Source organism: Gymnodraco acuticeps, unplaced genomic scaffold (genome assembly GCF_902827175.1).
Source record: "Gymnodraco acuticeps unplaced genomic scaffold, fGymAcu1.1, whole genome shotgun sequence".
In the NCBI taxonomy this organism is placed as follows: domain Eukaryota; kingdom Metazoa; phylum Chordata; class Actinopteri; order Perciformes; family Bathydraconidae; genus Gymnodraco; species Gymnodraco acuticeps.
The window spans coordinates 627,091-649,934 of NW_022989764.1; positions in this window are offsets into that span (position 1 = coordinate 627,091).

Genomic DNA, 22,844 nt, shown 5'->3' on the forward strand with positions numbered 1-22,844 from the left:
TTGAGGCAGAATCCAAAACAGGGGAACACTTAGTGTGCAAACTTAACAAGTCATTGTATGGTTTAAAGCAATCCGGGCGAAACTGGAACAAGTTACTGCATGATCATCTTACAGAGAATGGGTTTGTGCAAAATGATGCTGATCATTGTGTCTACAGAAAAGAGTCTGAGAAAGAAAGAGTGATTCTGTTGATATGGGTAGATGACCTACTTATAGCGGCCAATAACAACGGCTCACTCAGTGATGTCAAAGAGATGTTGAAGAGGAAGTTTAAAATGAAAGATTTGGGTGAACTTAAACACTTCCTAGGTATCGACTTTACACAGAGTGAGGGGGAGATCAAAATGAGCCAAAAGAAACACATAGCAAAGATGCTAGAGAGGTTTGGCATGTCAGAGTGCAAACCAAGGTCAACTCCATGCGAGCAAAAGTTACATTTTGACACTGAGGGTGAAGTTATCGATTCAACAGGATACAGAGAGATAGTAGGTAGCTTGATATACATTATGACATGTACTAGACCTGATCTGAGCTGGATTGTGAGTAAACTATCACAACACTTAGCCGAACCAAAACAACAACATTGGGCTGCAGCAAAACAACTGTTGAGGTATCTAAAGGGTACAATAGACCAAGAGCTACATTACAAGAAAAGTGAGGAAAGCCTAAAGCTTGAGGGATACAGTGATGCTGATTGGGCAGCCGATCAAAATGATAGGAGAAGCACAACTGGATATTGTTTCAGCTTAACTGAAAATGGTCCAGTTCTATCCTGGAAAAGCAGGAAGCAGCCAACAGTGGCGCTATCGACCTGTGAGGCCGAGTACATGGCATTAGCGGCTACTACTCGAGAGAGCATGTACCTTGTACAGTTATTAAAAGGGGTAGACCATAATAGCCCACATGTACCAGTGAAGATATATGAGGACAACCAGGGAGCAATAGCTCTATCAAAAAACCCTGTATCCAGACAGAGAAGCAAGCATGTAGACATCAAATACCATTTTGTACGATCTGCACATGCTGAGGGGAAGATATCTATTACATATTGTCCTACTGCAGATATGGTAGCTGATGTCCTAACCAAGCCGTTGACAAAGGCACAATTTGACAAGTTCAAAGGGTATTTGTTTGGAGAGTAATGTAAATTGCAGGTATAAAAATTGAACACTGCTAGAGAAGCTTTTGTTTTGTTTATTTGGATTCTGTGTACCACGGTAGAGAGTTATCAACATGTCTTTGAGTTGGAGTGTTGAGCATATTTGTATAATAACAAAGTCATGTTTCAGTTCATGTGTATGACATCATCAGAATGTGCCTGAAACGTGGTGATGCTAATGAGCATGCGCAGTTACAATAAACAGCCCAGTACTCAAGGCCAAACTCTAAGCGATGTGGTCGTGTGTTTCTTCTGTCCGTTAGCATACTTACAAGCTACTTTGGTTGACTGCAAACGTGGAGACTTCTGCTGAATATAATGTCTCACGCAACACCCAACAACGACAACCGACTCACGGAACGCTATTTTGTAGCGTTAATAAACGAAACAATTTAACTAAATTGCTAGTCAAGATACCAATACCACAGGAAACATTTTTTTAAAGCAATAATTTTAGTGGCCCGAGCGGGCAAGTGGAAAGTACGTTATGCTGGCCCGGGGTGTCTAGTGCTTCCGGGCCAGCAGGCCATTTAATGTTGAGCCCTGCCGGTTACCGGCCGGCCCACATCGTCTGACCGGCCCACTTCAGTACCGGCCTACCGGGATTCGTCCCGAACGTCCCGATGGCCAGTCCGCCCCTGTTTAAACTCCTCTGTGAGAGCCACATGGTGTACTTTCAAATCTCTTTGTTCTTCAGGTTAGGGGTTGAAAAATCAGTTGCCATCTTGTTTTGACCTCATGTCTCCAGTTAGCATTTAGCATGTGGCTAATATTACGAATTCTAGAAATGTGAAATGTACAGTGGAAATGACACGGAGTGTTGCACATCAAAACCTACTGATTTTAACACCACATCTATAGACGTTGAGATATTATTATTGCTGAATATTACATTTTGTTTACAGACGTGGGTAGCATTTGACGACTTCCGGGACTACCGTAAATGATAACTGCCGTAAAGTATTTCCAGTATTATTAAAGTATTGATTACTTTGAGCAACTTGTCAACACGTTGGACAAGCGTTACGCGATGCCGTCTCGGTATTATTTCAGCAGGTCTGCGCTGCCTGCGCTATATGACAAATGCCTGGGGAAGTTGAGAGAGATGTGGCTTCAGCTGACTACTTTGCCACCACAACGGACCTATGGGGAGATTCCCAGTCGATCGCTAGATGTGTCTAAAAATAGAACAACAATATTCTGTTTTATCGTTAATGTCCTGTAACATAATCTTCCTGTGCCAGAATAATGCACTTGAACCATAGACTGTATATATAAATGGACGTAGTGTCCGTGACGTCACCCATAGGATTCTGCAGAGTTGCCGAGAAGCCCTTAGTAGGCGGAGTCGGCCACTAACGGCTCGACTGTGACGTCAGAGTCTAATCCCGCCTGCTCCAAATAAGGGCAAAGAGGCGGAGCCGAGGCGGGACCTGCTGCCTCCGAACTTGAAGTAAACAGAGCTAGCTCAGGCTAAGAAGCTAACATGAAATACATGCATACCAAGTTACTGCTAACAATGTAGTTCCCCTATATAAACGTTACATTCATAATCAAATGAGACAATCTGCAAGAGAATTAGCTTTATTTTGTTATTCTTAATGCTTGTCATTCACACGTTGAGAAAAGACGGACTCCACCGCCCGGACCTAACGAAGCCGCAGTGGGCTAGCTCCGGGACGCCGGCTGGAGCTTTCCCCCTGCGGCTCCGTTAGCTCCGGCGGCCACCACTGGGATAATTGGGTCCCCTATTAACATTTGCTCCCGTTTAGCATTATGGGCGTCATAGCCATAGACTATAAAAGTCTTACCCAAGGCTGAATCATAAACTAAAATGTATATGTATGGATAAAGGGTTACGTCCTTAGCTGGCTAATATGTAGCAAGCTAAGCTACCAAGCACACAAACACCTGTGAACGGGGTTATGTTAGAAATTAAAATCAATGTTTTATGGCAGAATGTACCTTAAACATACCGTCATTTTAAATGCTATTTTATTCTGGAAAAAACCGGAAGTTCTCAATACCAAGCTTTTATTCTGAAAATCCTTCATGACGACATCCGGGACTACCGCCCATTAGTATCATTAAAGTGGCTATTGACGCCGTTAACATGTATTACATATAAAGTTATGAAAGAGATAAGGAGGAGAAAAGGCATGTGGAAGTAAGCAATGAATGTAAAATGTCGAAATCCTCTGTTTAACGCGATATCGGACACAGCCGAACGAGGGGGGGAAGTCTCCTACGTCACTACAGCTCACAGAAAGGAGGAGCAAACAGCCAGCAAGCAGGAAGGACGAATGCTTGTAAGCTCTTCTGCACGGCCAGCACCTGGGAGAGGAAGCTGCAGACTTTCTCTCCTGTCTGAACAATATCCTGTTTGTGACTTTACCGGCCTTTTTTATTAATTAAAGTACCAAATTTGAACCTCCAGACTCCATTTAGTCTCCTTTTTAAGCTTCTCTTTCCTGGACGCGAGAATAAGAACACAGTTAACAGTTAACATGTATAATATTATAATTTTAGACTTCTTGGAAGTTCTGTTAGTACATTCAAGCGCACAGCACAACATTTTAATTGTCTGGTATTTGTAACAATATTCCCTAAAAGGCACAATCACCACGAACACGGCTAAAGGGTCAAGGACAGTAACTACAACTAACTAACGTTGTAGCCTCTATGGTTGTAGCCTAGCAGAGTGGACAAGTTGCTGTTAGCTGACAGTGAGGCATGTACATGTCCATCAAAGTGACCACGCCCTAATTTATGCAAAAGTTTTAAGGCTTAATATTAATTAAACAGATGAGTTGAGAACAAATTCACCCCCCACACAGTAGTCATGAAGGGGGAATCTAACTATACAGAGAATATGGTTTTTTGAACCACGATGTAAACATGTTTATTTCTGCTGTAAAGTTGGGCATTTTAACATGGGGGTCTATGGAAATTGATCCCTTCTGCAGCCATCGCCTATCGGCCAATATATGAACTGCAGTGTGTGGCACTTCCGTATTGGCGTCCCAGCTCTTCCCCAGAGTTTGCCGCTTGACTTGAACGCATCAAAGCTTTGTGATTGGCCGGCGTCACGCCATGTGTCGGAGCGTGGTTGGTGGGCAGTGGGCACTATTTCGCTGACGTTGTCCGTGTCAACAGGAGTGACAGTCCGCACACACACAAGACCGCAATTATGGCAGAAGCAAAAAAGCCCAAAATATATCATTTTCACTCCGAGTGGGAGGATGAATATTTTTTTATCCCAAAAGGGGAGGGGCCTGAAAGGACAGCTAAATGCACAGCAGTCCATTTCCACCAGGCACAACAACAAGAGCAAGGCTGCTACCATAGCATCTTATCGTGTCAGTCACGTTCTTGCTAAACACATGAAGTCTTTCAAAGACGGCGAAGTTGTGAAAGAAGCATTCCTGGAGGCTGCCGACGCGCTTTTGGGGACAGTAAAAATAACAGCAGCATTTCAACAGGTTTTTGATATAATAAAAACTCAAGTTAGATACCGTTATTAATCTGCTGTAAGTTTTAGTTTGTTTGAACTTATTCATTATAATTATTGTACAAAATGGTATAAGAATGCAAACTTAAATTGATTATAGTCTATTATTAATTCAGGTTAAGAAACTAGTGTTGCTTGCATCCTATTTTAAAGGCATTTCTTTTTATACTCTAATAAAATGCAACAAAAAAAGGGTTTGATTCTATTAATTTTTTCTTTTTTATTGCACTTTGGCAGCAGATTCCTGTGTAGCTTCAGATCTGAGTTGTCTTATTAGTAAGCTTAGTTTATACTTGTGTAGCAACACTAATTTTATATAATGGCAAAGAAAGGGTTCAGAGTATTTTCTTTTTTTCCTGTGTCATATGTGGCAGCACTGCCACAAGTTCCTCTTCAGAGAGGGTCTTCAGTACAGGTGGCAATATTGTCACCTGCCTGTGCTCATCTCTGAAACCAGACCATGTAAACAGGCTGGTGTTTCTTGCAACAAATCTTTTTTTTAATTGTTTTAAATGTTTTTTATTTTTCAGTTATAAAATAAACAGACATTGCTCCAGATAACAGAACATACAACAAAACATGTAACAACAAACAACTAAACAAAACGTAATGGGGGGGGGGGGGGGGGGGATGCAAGAATGACTTCCTAAAACAGCTGATTGTTGTGACATACACAGGACATTACATTATACATTACACAGGAGATGCCATATTGACAGGGTCAGATAGGAGAGCTGCGGACAGTGAACCGCAGTCCTCCTGTCTCCCCTCAAAATCCCCCAGCAGAGAAGCTGCACGCTCCATATTCAGTAGGTCCAGATACTCCCTCAGCCATGAGTCCCTAGTAAAGCAGGCTGGTTTGCGTTCCTTCCAGTTTAGTAGGATGAGTCTTTTTGTGGCGAAACAGCCCAATGTCCAGAGCCGATCTGCAGTCCTTGCAACATTGCCATCTGGCTTGAGACCCAGTAGACATGCAATGGGACATGTAGGGAAATTAACTTTTAAAGATTCAGACATTAAGGATATTACTTCTGACCAAAGTTTTTTTACCGCTGGGCATTCCCAGAGTAGGTGCAATAATGTACCTCGCTTGCCACATTCATGCAGTGGCGAGCCGTCAGGGCCCTCTAGGCCCTCTGTGAGGGCCTAAGATATTCAAAAAAATTACATTTGAAAACATTAAAAAAAAAACATTTTTTAAAAATATTTGTTGTTGTTTTAGTTTTACCAAAATAACTTGATTTAATTGTATTTATAATAATATTTCGAAAGAAAGAAATCCTTCGAATCTGCCTGTTCAGTTTATGTTGGAATGTGAAGGGTTAAATGCCGTCTCTGCGAGTTATGTGAAGACGGGAGGGCTTGTTGGTCCCTCTCTACATTCACAGAGGGCCAGCTATAGTAACTCAATGAGAGAGTAATGTCAAATGAGAGTACAATTGACCAATCATATCTTCCCTCTAAATGGGCGGGCTTCATTTTCGCGGACTTTATGACAAGTTCTGCCCGCTGTGAGGTCTATGCAAGTGGTGCAGTGACTCGGATTCCCTCGACAGAAAGCAATGGGATTTCTCCATAGGATTTTGGAAAATAGCTCGAAATAAGGTCTGTGGAAAACGAACCTGTTAGATAAATGCACGTTTTGTTCAGCCGGATAATATCCACATGTCTATCCTACTTTTATTATTTTTGAATCATAAATCTAATAGATTTATGATCGATATATTTATAATTAGCATAAGTTCGTTCATGATGGCTCACTTCAGTGATAGTGATATCGTTGCGAAATTATTAACCGAGTCATTTTCAAGATTGAGTTACAATGATAAACTGGAGTGGCAAAGGATCAGCTGCATGACCTGCCATCAAGTGCTTCATCCAAAAGGACAGGAGGATGGACTTTGTGTTTCAGTGATTTATCATCAAAGGTAGGCCTAAGTCATTTTCAATGCGGGCTGCTGTGCCGACTTAATTCATTTGTAATTGTTACTTGGCTGTGGGTGCCCTGTCATGATAAGTGTTTATATAAATGGTGTTGTTTTGTGTGGTAGAGGGTCGCTGTCATTGATGCGTTTTGCACCCCGGGCCGCTGTTTTGATATTCCGCTGAAGTATACTGTGACGTAATATCTCTTCTTTTTTTTCGAGGGAAGGGGGGTCAGAGGGCCTAGGTATAAAAGTCACCGCTCGCCACTGCATTCATGCCAGCATAAGTCTCTGTGTTTATTGTCCATCTTGGATTTTGTAACAGGGGTGATGTATGCTCTATTGAGAATTTTGAACTGTATGATCCTGAATCTTACACATTTAGAAGAGAACATAGCTGACCTCCAAATGGAGTTCCATTGCAAAGCAGACAGAGAGATATTCAAGGCATGCTCCCAGGACAGTTGGACAGGAGAATAGGTATTCGGGGCAGCCCTACATAATAATTTATAAATGTTAGAGACCACACCGGATGATATGATGCGAGGCAGTCGCAATTTCTACAGGCTCGCACTACCTGTTAGCATCTGGCATCTGTTAGGATCTAGCTCTCCTGCTTACAAACTTTTAGCCATCCCTGCTTATACAAGTAGTTTTAGTTGTCTGCGATCTGCCGAGGCCTACTCCCACCTGTCGAGTACGGCTGTACTGAGGTGTTTTTCCTCCGGAGACGTCGCGAAGAGACGGAGCGGCTCCACCTGTTGCTGCATGCGATCTGCGATTTACGGAGGCCTGCTCGTCGCGAAGAGACGGAGCGGCTCCACCTGTTGCTGCCTGCGATCTGCGATCTACGGAGGCCTGCTCCCACCTGTAGAATACGGCTGTACTGGAGAGGTTTTTACCCCGGAGTCGTCGCGGAGAGACGGAGTGGATCCACGCTTCGGGCTTGGCCTGCTTCCACCGGGCGTGTGCTGCTGTGCGGAGGAGGATTTTACCACCGCTGGGGCCTGCTTTCCACCTGTCCTGGTTCTGCTGTTGCAGAGGCCTGCTTTCACCCCGGGGATACCACGGAGGGACTGGAGCGCTTCCACACTGCTGTTTTCGCCTGTCCTTTGCTGCTGTGCTGATTTTGCTCCAGGAACATCGCGGATACTGTGTGCTGGTCTGGGAAAATGGCCCATATCGGGATTCTGCTGTGCCTGTTAACTGTTTTGGACTATGAGAAGATCTCTAGTCATTCTGAGAACTCTACTGGATTCAGGTCTGTTCTGCCACCCGCAGTGGGCATCCCCTGCAAAGGTTCGGATGTGTTGCTCAAACAATTACCGGTTGCCTTGTCACAGTCAATCTGCTCGACAAAATATGTTTGTCTTTTTTGTTTTCCTGCGATGATGGTTCTTCAGGACTGCTTCTTAAGCTCAAATCACACTCTCGCAGACTTTTCCGGTGATTCTAAATTAGATGACGGTGTATGTGTGTCGTTTAAGAGGAAAAGATGCCTGGTTTTGTTGTTGTTATTACTGTCAGGAAATGTACAACCTAACCCTGGTCTGCCCAGTAGTAGTAGTCAGATCGCTACTCCTGCTGATTTTAAAGCTAGGTCTGGGTTGGGTTTCATCCACTTGAATGTGCGCAGTCTGTTAGGTAAACTAGATTTTGTCCGTATCTGGGCGAGCTCGACTGACGCTGACGTCATTGTTTTATCAGAAACATGGCTAAACAAATCTATTTTGGCCTCTGACATTGCCTTAAATGGTTTTAATGTGTATCGTACCGACCGGCCTAATAAATGTGGTGGCATTGCCATTTATGTTAAGAATAAGTTCAGTGTAACCACATTAGTTTCCAAATCGATCAGTAAGCAATTCGAATTTTTAGCCATAAATATAGAAGTGGCAAAGGGTCATGGTAGTGAGTTGTTACAGACCCCCCTCAGCTGTCAAAGACTCCTTGTCTTCACTAGCAAATCTTTTATCACAACTAGACTACAAGGAAATAGTGTTACTTGGAGATTTTGGTAAATATTTATTTTGATAGTCCATAGTTAACACTCTACAAGTCATCAGTTGACATTCAACAAGACTGTTTCAACAGACAAGTAAACATGCATTTAACTAACTGCCAGTAGAATATAAGGTACATCTCAAGTGTTGATCTATAGATTTTACAAAAAGTGTCTGTCAACATGTTTTGTGCAACAGATTATTAACCGATATTCAACCTTATTATCTGTAGATTGTGAGTTCTTGTGAAAAACCTTTTTTTCTCAAGTGAATGCATTAGGCTTCTGTATTTATCTTATATATTAGTCAAATAAAACAGGAACAGGTGTTTCTAACTCAAATATTACATACATAATGAATACATAAAGTTTGTGATCAGTTGTGCAAAACATTTCGCTGTATTCCCATGTCTGTTGCATATAATTAGTGGATGAATGTATGTGTTCTGTTGATAGGTTATAGACTTTCTACTGTTCTCAACTGTGTTTCACTTTAATTGGATAGTCCTAACACATGCCTACAAACGCTTAGTGGAGAATGCCTACTAAAAGTATACTGATAGTCAACTCTAGATTAGTTGACGATCAACAGAAAGTCAACTAAACTCTAAAGTTGCTTATCTGTTGATCATCAACTAATGCTTAATGTAATCTTTAGTTGACATCTTGACTCTCAACAGATTATCAACAGATAGTCAAGATGACCCTGTTGACTTTCAACTGACAGATTGATTTTGAGTAGTTGATTGTCAATTTTGAAGGTGTTGACACAATCTACAGATAGTAAGGTTGAATATTGGTTAATACGCTGTTGACATGCTAATAAATGTCAACTGATGACTTATAGAGTGTTAAATATGGACTATCAAAATAAAGTGTTACCGAGATTTTAACTGGGACTGGTTAACTGCAGTGTCAGAGGATTTTAAAAACGTTTGTATCTCTTTAAATGTTACTCAGATTGTTGACAGTCCTACTCGCCCTAACATTAAGTCCCCTAATAAATCCTCCCTAATTGATCTCATTTTAACTAATGTTCCCTATAAATACTCATCTGTGGGAGTATTTGCAAATGATCTGAGTGATCACTGTGTTGTAGCCACAATTAGGGACACTAAGGTCCAAAAGGTTAAACCTCGTATTATCATCAAGAGAGACATCAAATATTTTGTGGAGCAGGGTTTTGTACATGATCTGTTTGATTTTGATTGGGGTAAAATCGATCTGTGTGCTGATGTAGAAACCGCATGGTCTTATTTTTATCTTGGTTTTATGGAGATCATTGATAGACATGCACCCCTGCGTACATTTAGAGTAAAGGTACGAGACAATCCTTGGTTTTCTGCTAATCTGTCCAGTCTCCTTCATGAGAGAAACAAGGCCTGGGCAAAGGCTAGGAAATCAGGCTCAGAGGTAGAATGGCTGCGTTTTAGGCAGCTAAGAAATAGCTTCACTTCACATATCAAAAGTGCTAAATCAAAGTACTATTTGTCAGTTACCACAAATAATCTGAATAATCCTGGAACATTTTGGAAAGCCATTAAATCGTTATCCACCGGTGAGATCCGTAATGAGCTACCTCCGTGCATTACCACAGCATCTGGCACTATATCGGACAGGGCTACTATGCTAAATTGCTTTAATGAGCATTTTGTGTCCTGTGGTTCTCTATTTGATTCTGTCACTAACTCTGCTTCTGTGAACACTACAGTATGTGACTCTGAAAAACGTGTGTTAGAAAACCCTTTTAGTTTTACCCCTTTTACTGTTGATGTTGTTCGTGAAGTTTTAACCACGTTAGATCCTAAGAAACCGGCCGGCCCGGACAACGTAGAACCTTTATTTTTAAAGATAGCTGCAGATTTTATTGCTCCACCTCTCACTACTCTTTTTAACCTCTCCCTCAGCACTAACACAATTCCAAAATTGTGGAAGTCAGCGTATGTCCTGCCTTTGCTAAAAGGAGGGATTATTAATTATTATTGATTATTAAATAACTATAGGCCAATCTCTAAGTTGTCAGTTCTGGCTAAGGTTCTTGAACGCTTAGTGAGTGAACAGGTAAAGGTGTTTTTATGTACAAATGACATCCTGTCTAAACATCAGTCAGGCTTCAGAAAGCAACACAGCACCATCACTGCCACAATGAAAGTGGTGAATGATGATAATAAGCAGAGTTGTGCAGCTCTATTTATTGACCTTTCAAAAGCGTTTGACACCGTCGATCATCACATTTTAAAGCAGAGGCTAGCCAGTATAGGCATGTCCAGCCATGCAGTGGGGTGGTTTGTAAACTACCTCTCTGACAGGTCCCAATGTGTTCATTTTGATGGGCTGTCTTCTGAGTGGCTAAACATTGCAAATGGTGTTCCCCAAGGTTCTGTTTTAGGTCCACTTTTATTCTCCATCTACATCAACAGTTAAGGTGAAAATGTGGATGAAGCTACTTTACATTTTTATGCGGATGATACCGTGATGTACTGTGCAGGTCCCTCCATTAAGGAGGCTGGTGTTAAATTACAGGCTGTTTTTAACATTATTCAAACTCAGCTCTCTGAGCTAAAGCTTCTTTTAAATGTTGAGAAAACCAAGGTAATGCTCTTTTCTAAAGCTAAAAAGACACCAGAGCCTGTTTTAGATATTGTAACTACGCAAGGAATAAAACTTGAAGTGGTTACCTGTTACAAATACCTTGGTATCTGGCTTGATGATTGTCTCACTTTTAAACTTCATGTCAATAAACTGCTTAAAAAGCTGAGGGTTAGGCTAGGTTTTTTCTACAGCAGGGGTGGGGAACCTTTTTCCTCTCAAGGGCCATTTCAATGTTTTCAACATCCTCCTTTTTTTTTTACTGTCATATAGTATTTTATACCTGTTTACTTTATTCTCTTATTTTTTTATAACTATAATGATCATATAAAGATGTGCCTTTACCTCACTGGTTGGAGAAAAAGCTTCTTATATTCGTTAGCATAGCTAGCTAACCAGATGCTAATAACAACAAAGTTATTGACTGTATGATCAGTATGACAGATGAACAGATCACTGGGCTTTCAACTAAAGACAGACACGCAAAAACTGCAGCATGTGTACGGCTCCTTATGGGTACTGCAATTTTTGGAAGTGCCGGAGCCGTTTTGGTGCTCTCCATCAGAACTGCACCCCTGTCAGACGAGACATATACCACGTGATGACACGTTAGGCTTGTGTTGTGTTCAAGGACCCTGACCGTGGCCAGGAAAAACAGGCACTCGCTTGTTTAATTATTTTGCGGTCTAGATTTCTTTAATTTTTTTCTTTTTTGCGTGTGTTTATAAATTACCTCGAGGGCCACACCAAATGGTCTCGCGGGCCATATACGGCCCGGGGGCTCCCCACCCCTGTTCTACAGGAACAAGTCCTGTTTCTCGCTTGAGGCCAGGAAAAGGCTAGTCACTGTGACCTTTTTACCTGTGCTGGACTATGGTGATTTGATGTATATGAATGCACCTGCCAATTGCCTGGTCAAGTTAGATGCGTATCACAGTGCACTGAGATTTGTGACAAACTGTAAAGCATTAACCCATCACTGTACCCTGTATGCAAGGGCTGGTTTGCTTTCACTAAATGTACGGAGGCTCAGTCACTGGTACATTTTTATATACAAAGCCATGTTAGGGAAACTTCCATCTTATATCTGCTCCCTGATCTCACGGAAAATTGTAAGTGGCTACTGCCTGAGATCGAATGCTGTGGTTTTATTAAATGTGCCAACTGCTAGGACTGTCTTAGGGAAGACAGCTTTTAGATGTGCAGCTCCTCTGTCTTGGAATAGTCTGCAAATTAAATGGAAACTGAGCAATCTGGTGCCACTAAATGTTTTTAAAGCTCGGTTGGATGCTAGTCAATCGGAAGCTATTGGTACCTGTTTATGTGGATAATTATGTAAATGATGCTGAATGATGTCCTTTTGTTGTTCTATTTATGTTTTTATGTTTCATGTGGAACTACTTGAGCAGGTCTCCCTTGAAAAAGAGATCAATGATCTCAATGGGATTTATCTGTATAAATAAAGGTTTGAAATGAAATGAAATGATTGCTTTCTTGAGGCACTGGTCCTCTTCCATACGTGCAGCAGGCATGGCTCCCTCCTTACATTTTGTACTAATAATTAGGGATGCTCCGATCGATCGGTCACCGATCGATATCGGCCGATATTCCCTCTCTACCGATTGATCGGTGCCCTCTAAACATGCCGATCGCGAGAGCCGATCGCATGACGTAAAATGATGATGTGAAATACATAACACTTTTTTTCTCTGGACGCGGCAAAATAAACTGACAAAATGGCTTCACCAGACTAGCAATATTTCAAGGTGTCCGAAACAGACATTAAAATAGCGGTATGCAAGGAGTGCGCAGCAGAAATCCCCCGTGGTGGAACAAAACAACCACAATTTAATACCACAAATGTAATTCGACATTTGAGAGTTCATCACATCAAAGTATACGGCGAGTATGAAAGGCAAGCCAGCGCTAAGTCAGTAAAACCTCCGTCATCCACTCAGTTGACAGTGAGTGAAACATTTAAACGGCAGGAACCCTATAGCAGGGACAGCAAGAAGTCAAAAGAAATAACAGCAAAGGTAATGGAATTCATTGGACTTGATCAGCAGCCTCTTTCTGTAGTGAAGGATGCCGGGTTCCGACAACTTATTACCACCTTGGATCCACGCTATATCCTTCCAGGGCGTAAATATTTCACAGACGTACATGCCTGCCGCAATTATACCAAACAGTGTATACACATATAGACAACATTTTAAAAGGACAATGTCACATCAGTTAGTTTTACCAGTGACATCTGGAGCTCGAGTGCATGTCCCATGTCCATGTTAAGTTTAACTGCGCACTTCATTGATCAGGACTTCAAACCACACAACGTTGTTCTTCAGTGTCAAGAATTCCCAGGGTCACACACAGTGGAGGCTCTGGCTGCTGCATTCCGTGAGATGTTCCGATCCTGGGGAATTCCCACAGAAAAGGTCCACGTTATTCTAAGGGATAACGCAAAAAACATGGTAAAGGCCATGAAGGATGCAGATTTACCCAGCCTACCCTGTATGGCACACACACTCCAGCTCGTTGTGAACGAGGGAGTATTGTCACAGCGAAGCATTTCTGACATGACAGCTGCAGGGAGACGGATCGTCGGTCATTTTAAACATTCACCATTAGCATACTCACGACTCCAAACTATTCAGCAACAACTTGGCCAACCTACAAAAAGACTACAACAAGATGTAGCCACAAGGTGGAATAGTACTTTGTATATGCTGCAGAGTTTACTTGAACAGAAACGGGCACTATCTGCTTATGCAGCTGACTATGACCTGCCTTCAACGCTCGCCAGCCATCAGTGGAAATGGATTGAAAATATGTCTTTCCTCCTCACACCATTCGAAGCAACACATCCTCACTCCCAGGTCGGCCTATGTTGACGTTATGTCAAGTTCCCTGTCGGCTTTTTCCAACGCAAGGGGGGGGGCCTTAGCGTCCATTTACAACGCAAGGGGGGGCCCTTAGCGTCCATTTTCAGCTTTCCGGGATGTCCATATGCTTCTATAGACGCTCATGGAAGCACGGCATTCGTTTGTGTCGGCTGCCCTTAAAGGCAATGTGAGCGTCCATTCTCATTGGATAACGGAGAATTGTACACCCGGAAGTAAGTATTCCCCTTACTGTCGATTGATTTTACAGTGATATCTGCACTACTCATCGACTAAAAAACACCAGATTATCCTTGTTAATTACACAACATTGATTGGTTTAAATTGTGTGCAATGCTTTTGTATTTTTCCCCTTCGATTCGGAGAAACAAATATGTTTTCGGAGTAAAGGATGGCAGAAGACACTACACTACCCAGAATCCCCAGCTATCGTTTGGACTACACCATGTGCTCTGTTTGACGTCACGTGATCTTCAAATTTCTCCCTGAAGAAAAAAAAAACATGGCCGAACTTCGTTTTATTCTCGATGGAAAATGCCTATTTTAAAGTTAGTTTGGCCATTAAAATGCGTTTTGATGTCATTTGATGCGAGAAATATGAGTTGTTATTTCAGATTATGTGTGCAGTGGATGTACATGATCTTTAGTTTGCTAGTTATTACGAAGATTACTTCAGGAAATTGCGTCCATAACGTTTTCATTGTTACCAAGGTGGTTGCTAGGGACGCTGCTATCGATATTATTTCTGTTATGTTGTTTAACTGTTTAATGGTGTTATCTTTATTGCTACCCCCTTCCCCGTCAATGTATAGTGTTGGTCCACAGCGCAAACATATTAGTTTAACAAAATCCGCATCTAAAGATAGCCTACGTTATTTCCCCCTGTGCAATTCCAGTCTCACATCTCACAGCACATCGTCATGAACAAATAACGGAAACAGACCGAAAACATTGAAAAAAAATACAATAATACTTTATTCCGAGTGTGCTTGCTTTTCTCTTTGGAAGTCATCACATAACGGCATTGTAATACACGGTTCGGCTGCATTAAATATTACATATCTGCCGTAGTTCTGTATTTATAGAGCCCTGATGAGAAGACTTCTAGACAAACATGAGGAACTGAAAACGTGACGTGGATTATAAATATATCAGCCATTAAACAACATCTTACATTTCTTTTCACACAATACGTCTCCTTGCAGTATCAACACTAATTCGGCTGACTTTTATATTTGATCCAATTGGTAGATAGGCTGTATTTACACCATAAAGGTGCACAGCTGATATAAAGGGACACCTAGTGGTTAAAGCATGTTATTGAATTTCATTATTTTTATCATTAGATATTAATAGGATCCCTATAAAGTATATTAATTACTCGTTATTCTCTACTAATAGTCCATTAAAGACTGTATATAATGACTATTTTGCACATCCCTTTCAAGATTTCAAGATTTTCTAAGGTTTATTGACATATCATATAGGCCTACACAACTATGGTGTACTTATGCATTGAATGAAAAACTTGGGTCGCAGGTTCCTCAATAGTGCATTACAAGACATCTATCAATATTTGTGCGTACCTCCAGCAATGTTAACTATGTTGAAGCACTTATTTTAACTGATATTATACATAATGTATTATACTCTTATAAGATGTATGTAGATATTTCATCTCCGACCTTGTCAGGTATTGAACAATCAATAAATAAAGAACACAGAATTGTTGAATATAAAACACAGAATTTGTGTGATTATACTAAATTATTTACAAATAAACACCACTGCATATTTAACTGTTACACATGCTGATGTAACGCAAATGTTCCAACTTGAGATCAATAAAGTATATCTTATCTTAAGCTGATCGATGGCTATACTGCCATATTTGCAAAATGTGCCTCTGAACCTTAACAAGTGCATGTTTCAGGCTTATCAATTAATGTAATGTAATGTTATCAATTAACAACAGGGGTCACAAACATAAGACCAGCTGTTAAATAAAGCTCTTCTGACCTTAGCTGGCATGTGTGTATATATATATTAATGCTGCCCATTATGGGCACAAGCAATTTTCACCCATTTATTAATTATATGTTTTAAATGTGAGTGTTTCCTATCCCCTAAACCTCCAGGGATGTACACAGTTTAATACTGGCAACTTCTTATTATGGGAAATACGAAAACGTCTTTTAAAACTACAACTCCCAGTAGAGACGTGCCATAGATACAGAACATGTTGCGAAACAGAATAGCCAGCATTTGTAGTTCTGGGGACAGGGTGGGGGAGGGGGGACGCGGTGGACCCGTTCAAATCCAGTTTTGGACAGTCTGCCGTGGTTCCATCCCATTTCAAGTGCTGTTCGAGGCTCGGCGTAACCCTCGGAGCACACTCTCCAATCACAGAGCTTGAGGACTATCACGGGGTTTGTCAAACAGAGCACATGGTGTAGTTCAAACGATAGCTGGGGATTCTGGGTAGTGTAGTGTCTTCTGCCATCCTTTACTCAAAAAAAACATTTGTTTCTCCGAATCGAAGGGGAAAAATACAAAAGCATTGCACACAATTTAAACCAATCAATGTTGTGTAATTAACAAGGATAATCTGGTGTTTTTTAGTCGATGAGTAGTGCAGATATCACTGTAAAATCAATCGACAGTAAGGGGAATACTTACTTCCGGGTGTACAATTCTCCGTTATCCAATGAGAATGGACGCTCACATTGCCTTTAAGGGCAGCCGACACAAACGAATGCCGTGCTTCCATGAGCGTCTATAGAAGCATATGGACATCCCGGAAAGCTGAAAATGGACGCTAAGGGCCCCCCCCCTTGCGTTGAAAATGGACGCTAAGGCCCCCCCCCCTTGCGTTGGAAAAAGCCGACAGGGAACTTGACATAACGTCAACATAGGCCGACCTGGGAGTGAGGATGTGTTGTTCGAAGAGCTAACGCAACAGATCAGCTCATCAACTGCATCTGCTGCAGATGTTATACCATCCATTAGAGCTCTTATGCATCTCCTTGAGACAACAGCTGAGACGGACCATGGCGTGAAAACGTCAAAAGTCACCTTGTTGGAAGCGATCCAGAGGCGATTCGGTGACATTTGGTCTCAGCACCTGTATGCAATTGCCACACTTCTGGATCCGAGGTGAGAAAACAAATAGACCTAGGCCTACTTCGTAAATATGTATGTTATGCAGGCCAAATTACATAAAAAATAAGTATGCTATTGGTAAAAGGAATGCTATAAGTTCAATAGAATAGTTCTTAGAATTAATTTAAAAAAAACACTTAAGAGTTGTTCAATGTAGGCTATATATAGGCTATAAACCTGCAAATAACCTAACCTGCAGAAATACATAAAATAACTAATAATGTTGTTTTCTGTTTCGTTTCGTTTTTGGTTAAAAAGGTACACAGACCGATATTTCCCAGACGCACTCAAGCCATAACTACGTGTTCTGCTTTTGGATATCCTTGACACCCGTTCAGACTCCAGCCCAGAACAGCATGAGAAACGTTCGGAGGAGAGCGGCTCCGAGCCCCCGGAGAAATTACCCCGAGCTGGCACTTTGCAGGCTATGTATGAGGAATTACTGGATGGAGATGTGGAACATGGTGCTGGCAGCAACGACAGCAGTCAATACGCATCGCAGATGAATCTCTACTTGTCAGAGCCACTTCTCCCACGAAGCGGACAGCCGCTTGCTTTTTGGCAAGACAATAACAGCCGCTTCCCTGCACTCGCAGAAGCTGCACGAGCATACCTCAGCGCGCCGTGCACAAGTGTAGATAGCGAGCAACTTTTCAGCACAGCAGCGAATGTTGTAGATGAAAAGAGGAACAGGCTGACTTCCAAAAATGCGGAGTTGCTTATATTCATCAACAAGAACTTGCCGTTGATGCGCATGAAGTAGGCCTAAAGAATAGCCATGGCAGGTTGTAAAAACATGTAGGCCTACATGTTGAGGAGGAATGTTTTATATTATTTGGCTATAGTCTTTCGTTGTTTCCATTTAAATATTGTCTACATTTGAAGTAGGCTTATTTTTAGAAAAGCCCTGTATTTTGTTCCGTCTATTGAAATGTATTTTTTGTTCCTTCTATTGGCATTGATTTGTATTGCCTTTATATAGGCTATAATGGTTTCTTTTGATTTGAAAAAAGTGTTGAGCAGTGCACATTTAGCTTTTATTCCTTAGGAAGGCTAACATATTTGCTATAGGCCTACTGCACTTTAGCCGAGCATAGGCTATTATTATTAGTTTCTTCAAAATCTATATGCCCTGAGAATGGAATGTTGGATATGTTCGAAGCCTTCCGATAAATTAACAGTTGTCAATTCATGCTTTCTCAGGTCTTAATTATATTTCTGCAATGCTGTGTTAAGAATAGTTACTTTTATTGCTCTAAATAGTAAATATATAATATATGCTACAGAGTTTGCGTCAGAAAGCTCTCCCGGATCTCCGCCCGCGGTGACACACACTTCAAGTTAGACCTAACACACGTAGTCTAGCTATTTTATCTACCTCTGGAACAACCTAAACTAATTATAAATATATTTATTCTTCACTGTCGGGTCACTTCAGTGAGCTGCATGAGATACGGGCTGTCAGAAGAGAGAGAGAGAGGGGGAGAGAGGAAACGAGAGCGCAATTCCGCTCATTTCTCCCGTGTTATTATTATATATTTATATACAGTCTATGGATATATTATCCAAAGTTATTAGTTAATGTAAACTTGAATAATGTACTTCATTTGAATGTAATAATTATGTTGGCTGTTTGTGGAAGCGCCAGTGAATGAGCCCCATTAACTGAGTTTTAAACATCACTTTAAAATGGAAGATCCCGCCTGTATCGGCCGATACTGATTCCGGTGATCGGCCCCAAAATTGGCGATCAGAGCATCTCTACTAATAATAGATGCTAGTTGTGCATATGATAGAAACGATGAGTCTGAGAGACCATACTGATTTTTGAGTTGTTGAAATGGAAGGGTTTGGTCTCTATATATATCTGTCGAAGTGTAGTAATACCAGCCCTCTGCCAGATATTGTTACTTAAGTTGCCTCCTCCTGCAGAAAGACAGGGGTTACTCCAGATAGGGCAAGATGGTAAAGAGAGCCCCTCTATGTTGAGTCTCCTGTGCAGTTGCTTTACAATAGAGCATGAAAAGCGGATGATGGTATTATCCATTGAGGGTGGTGGTCTTGGGCAGTACCACATTGATGCCAGAGATATGTTTTGGTTTACAGACATGATGGATTGCTCCAGCCACTGCCTACCGGAGAGGCACTTCTGTACGCCCACGATAATGGATACTTTGCATTGAAGGACAGATAATACTGGAATACATCCGGGACTCCCAAACCTCCCATTGATCTTGGAATGATCAACTTATTATGTGCGATTCTGTTTTTTTTTATTATTCCAAAGGAACTGAGTGAAAAGGGATTTGATATCTTTAAACCATTTTAGTGGGAATTCAAGAGGGATAGAGGAGATAATATGAGAAAGTCTTGGGAGAACATTCATTTTCAAGGTTTCTGCTCTGCCCCATAGAGAAAGTGGTAAGGCCATCCATCTGTTGATGTCCTCTTTAATGGACTGGAAAATAGCAGGGCCGTTAAGGCTAAAGATGTTAGAGATAGGAGAGACGATGTTAATTACCAAATACCTCATTACATTTGTTTTCCAAATAAAGGGGGTGTTCATTAGGTTGTGCTTATATGTATATGAGTTAAGTGGCATTGCTTCACTCTTGTTCCAATTTATCTTATATCCAGAGAAACTGCCAAATAAATGTATCATATCAAGAACTGCGGGTATAGAGAGTGCTGGCTTGCTCAAAGTAAGAAGTATATCGTCAGCGTACATATTTAAATTTGAAATCGTGTCTATGAATGTTCACACCATGTATGTCACCATTAGAGCGAATTGCACAGGCTAATGGTTCTAGAGCCATAATAAAAAGTAGGGGACTAACTGGACACCCTTGCCTCAGGCCACGGTGGAATGAAACCTACTTGGTCTAGATGCACTATAGATGGAACCACCTTCTCCAAACGGAGTGCCAGTATCTTGGCTAGAATCTTGTAGTCAGTTTAAAAGGCTTAAAGGGCGGTGGTTACCCATCCGAGAAGGATCTTTGCCCGGTTTAGGCAACAATGAAATAATGGCCCTGCTCATGGAGGGAGGCATGGCTTCAGATTCTAATATTTCATTGAATAACAACAGTAAATATGGTGAAAGCTGTTCTTTAAAACATGTATAGAACTCTGTTCCAAAACCGTCGTCCCCTGGAGTTTTTCCTGATGCCATCTTCATGATTGTGTTTTCTATTTCATTTTGGGAAACAGGTGCCTCCATAGCAGATCTGTCAGCCAAGCTGACGCTAGGGAGGTTAAAACCTCCAAAAAAGCTATCTAAGGCTTCTTCATTCAAGTTATTTTTTGTGCTATATAATTTAGAATAATAATTATTGAAAGATTCATTGATTTTGGCTGCATCACACTGTAGCCTGTCATGCTCATCTCTGATCGCTGGAATAATCTGTCTGTTTTCTATTTGTTTCACTCTATGAGCTAACATTTTCCCTGCTTTGTCTCCCGATTCAAAGTAAGTTCTTCGTAAACGAAAAAGAGCAAAATCTGTCTCCTCATGTACAAGTTTCTGCAAATTAGTCCTAGCGGTGAGAAGTGAGTTCCTTAGATCTAAATTGGATGGGTCTAGCATATGCTGCTCTTCTAGAGTCTTGAGTTTAAAGTTTAATTGGGATTTCACCTCTCTGCGCTTTTTATTCTCTGCCGAGGAGAAACTAATTAACCAGCCCCTGCATGTTGCTTTAAAAGCCTCCCAGACAGTGGTGACACTTGGTACAGAATTTAGATTGATCTCAAAGAAATCTAAAATGTGGTCTTTAATGAGCAGTGTACATTTTTCATTTTTGGGTAGAGATGTATTAAGTCGCCACTGTTTGGATTTGCAAGGGTTGGTTGGAGGGGAAAATGTGACAGATACCGCAGCATGATGACTTAATAATATACTATGCATTTTGATCAGATTTATTTTTCTTTATGGAAATTTTACAAATCACTCTCCTTTCAAACTGTATTCTTGTTTATTAATAACAACTTTTTTTTTTACTGTCATATAGTATTTTATACCTGTTTACTTTATTCTCTTATTTTTTTATAACTATAATGATCATATAAAGATGTGCCTTTACCTCACTGGTTGTAGAAAAAGCTTCTTATATTCGTTAGCATAGCTAGCTAACCAGATGCTAATAACAACAAAGTTATTGACTGTATGATCAGTATGTCAGATGAGCAGATCACCACTGGGCTTTCAACTAAAGACACAGACACGCAAAAACTACAGCATGTGTACGGCTCCTTATGGGTACTGCAATTTTTGGAAGTGCCGGAGCCGTTTTGGTGCTCTCCGTCAGAACTGCACCCCTGTCAGACGAGACATATACCACGTGATGACACGTTAGGCTTGTGTTGTGTTCAAGGACCCTGACCTTGGCCAGGAAAAACAGGCACTCGCTTGTTTAATTATTTTGCGGTCTAGATTTCTTTAATTTTTTTCTTTTTTGCGTGTGTTTATAAATGACCTCGAGGGCCACACCAAATGGTCTCGCGGGCCGTATCCGGCCCGGGGGCCGGAGGTTCCCCACCCCTGCACTATAGGGTCACAGACAGAGTTGAAATCGCCACCTATAATAAGAGGACCCTCTATGGACTGCAATATCTTTGGGCACAGCGAGGTAAAGAATTTAGATTGTAAACTATTTGGAGCATACACATTCACTAATGTCACCATTTCATTCTGTAGCAAACCTGAGACAATTACATATCTTCCCTCTTGATCAACATGTACATTGGATGATTTGAAAGGCATATTCTTAGAAATTAAAATACTGACTCCTCTACTAGCTTTTCCTCCAGGGGAAGAGAATATCTGCCCTACCCAATTCTGTCTTAGTTTTTTAGATTCCATCGCATTCAAATGAGTCTCCTGTAGCATAGCAATATCACAATTTAGAGACTTTAAGTACAACAAAATTGTATGTCTTTTGATTGGATTCTGAATTCTATTTACATTCAGACTAAGCAAAATAATTGTGTTCAATTGTGTATCCATTTAAGTAAGGTAACAATCATATCGGTAGTATTTTGGTCAAATTGGAAGGGTGTCATTGACGCATCAAGGGAGGGGAGGGGAAATATATAAACAACAACACAAGACCGTAGACAATACAACACAAGATTACATAAAAACATAGAGATGCTACCACCCTTCCCCCTAACAATACACACATAAACAAAAAATATATTGCCAAAAGGCAATACGACGGAAATTACATTGAGATGGAGGAAAGTCCATCTCTATCCGTGAAGAAAAAGAAGAGCCGCGGAGCTCAGGTGCGGAGAGGTAATCCAGTCCTTCAATAGCCTATATAGGCCTATTCATTTGTCTGCCATTAACCACAACTTTGCTAACTAGTTGGGGGTTACATTACAGTATAGCCTGCATCAAAATCCTAATGAGGGTGTGTGCGACTGTGAGTCAGTGTATGTGCGGGCATGCATGTGCGTCAGTGTAAATTATTGTGTGTGTGCGGAGGCCAACTCACAGTCTTGTGGTAATGTCACATCCCAAATAAATCAGGTCTCTTTTCTTTTAGAACTTTCTCAACTTCCTTGGGTTCTTTGAATATGAAAGACTCCTCGTTGA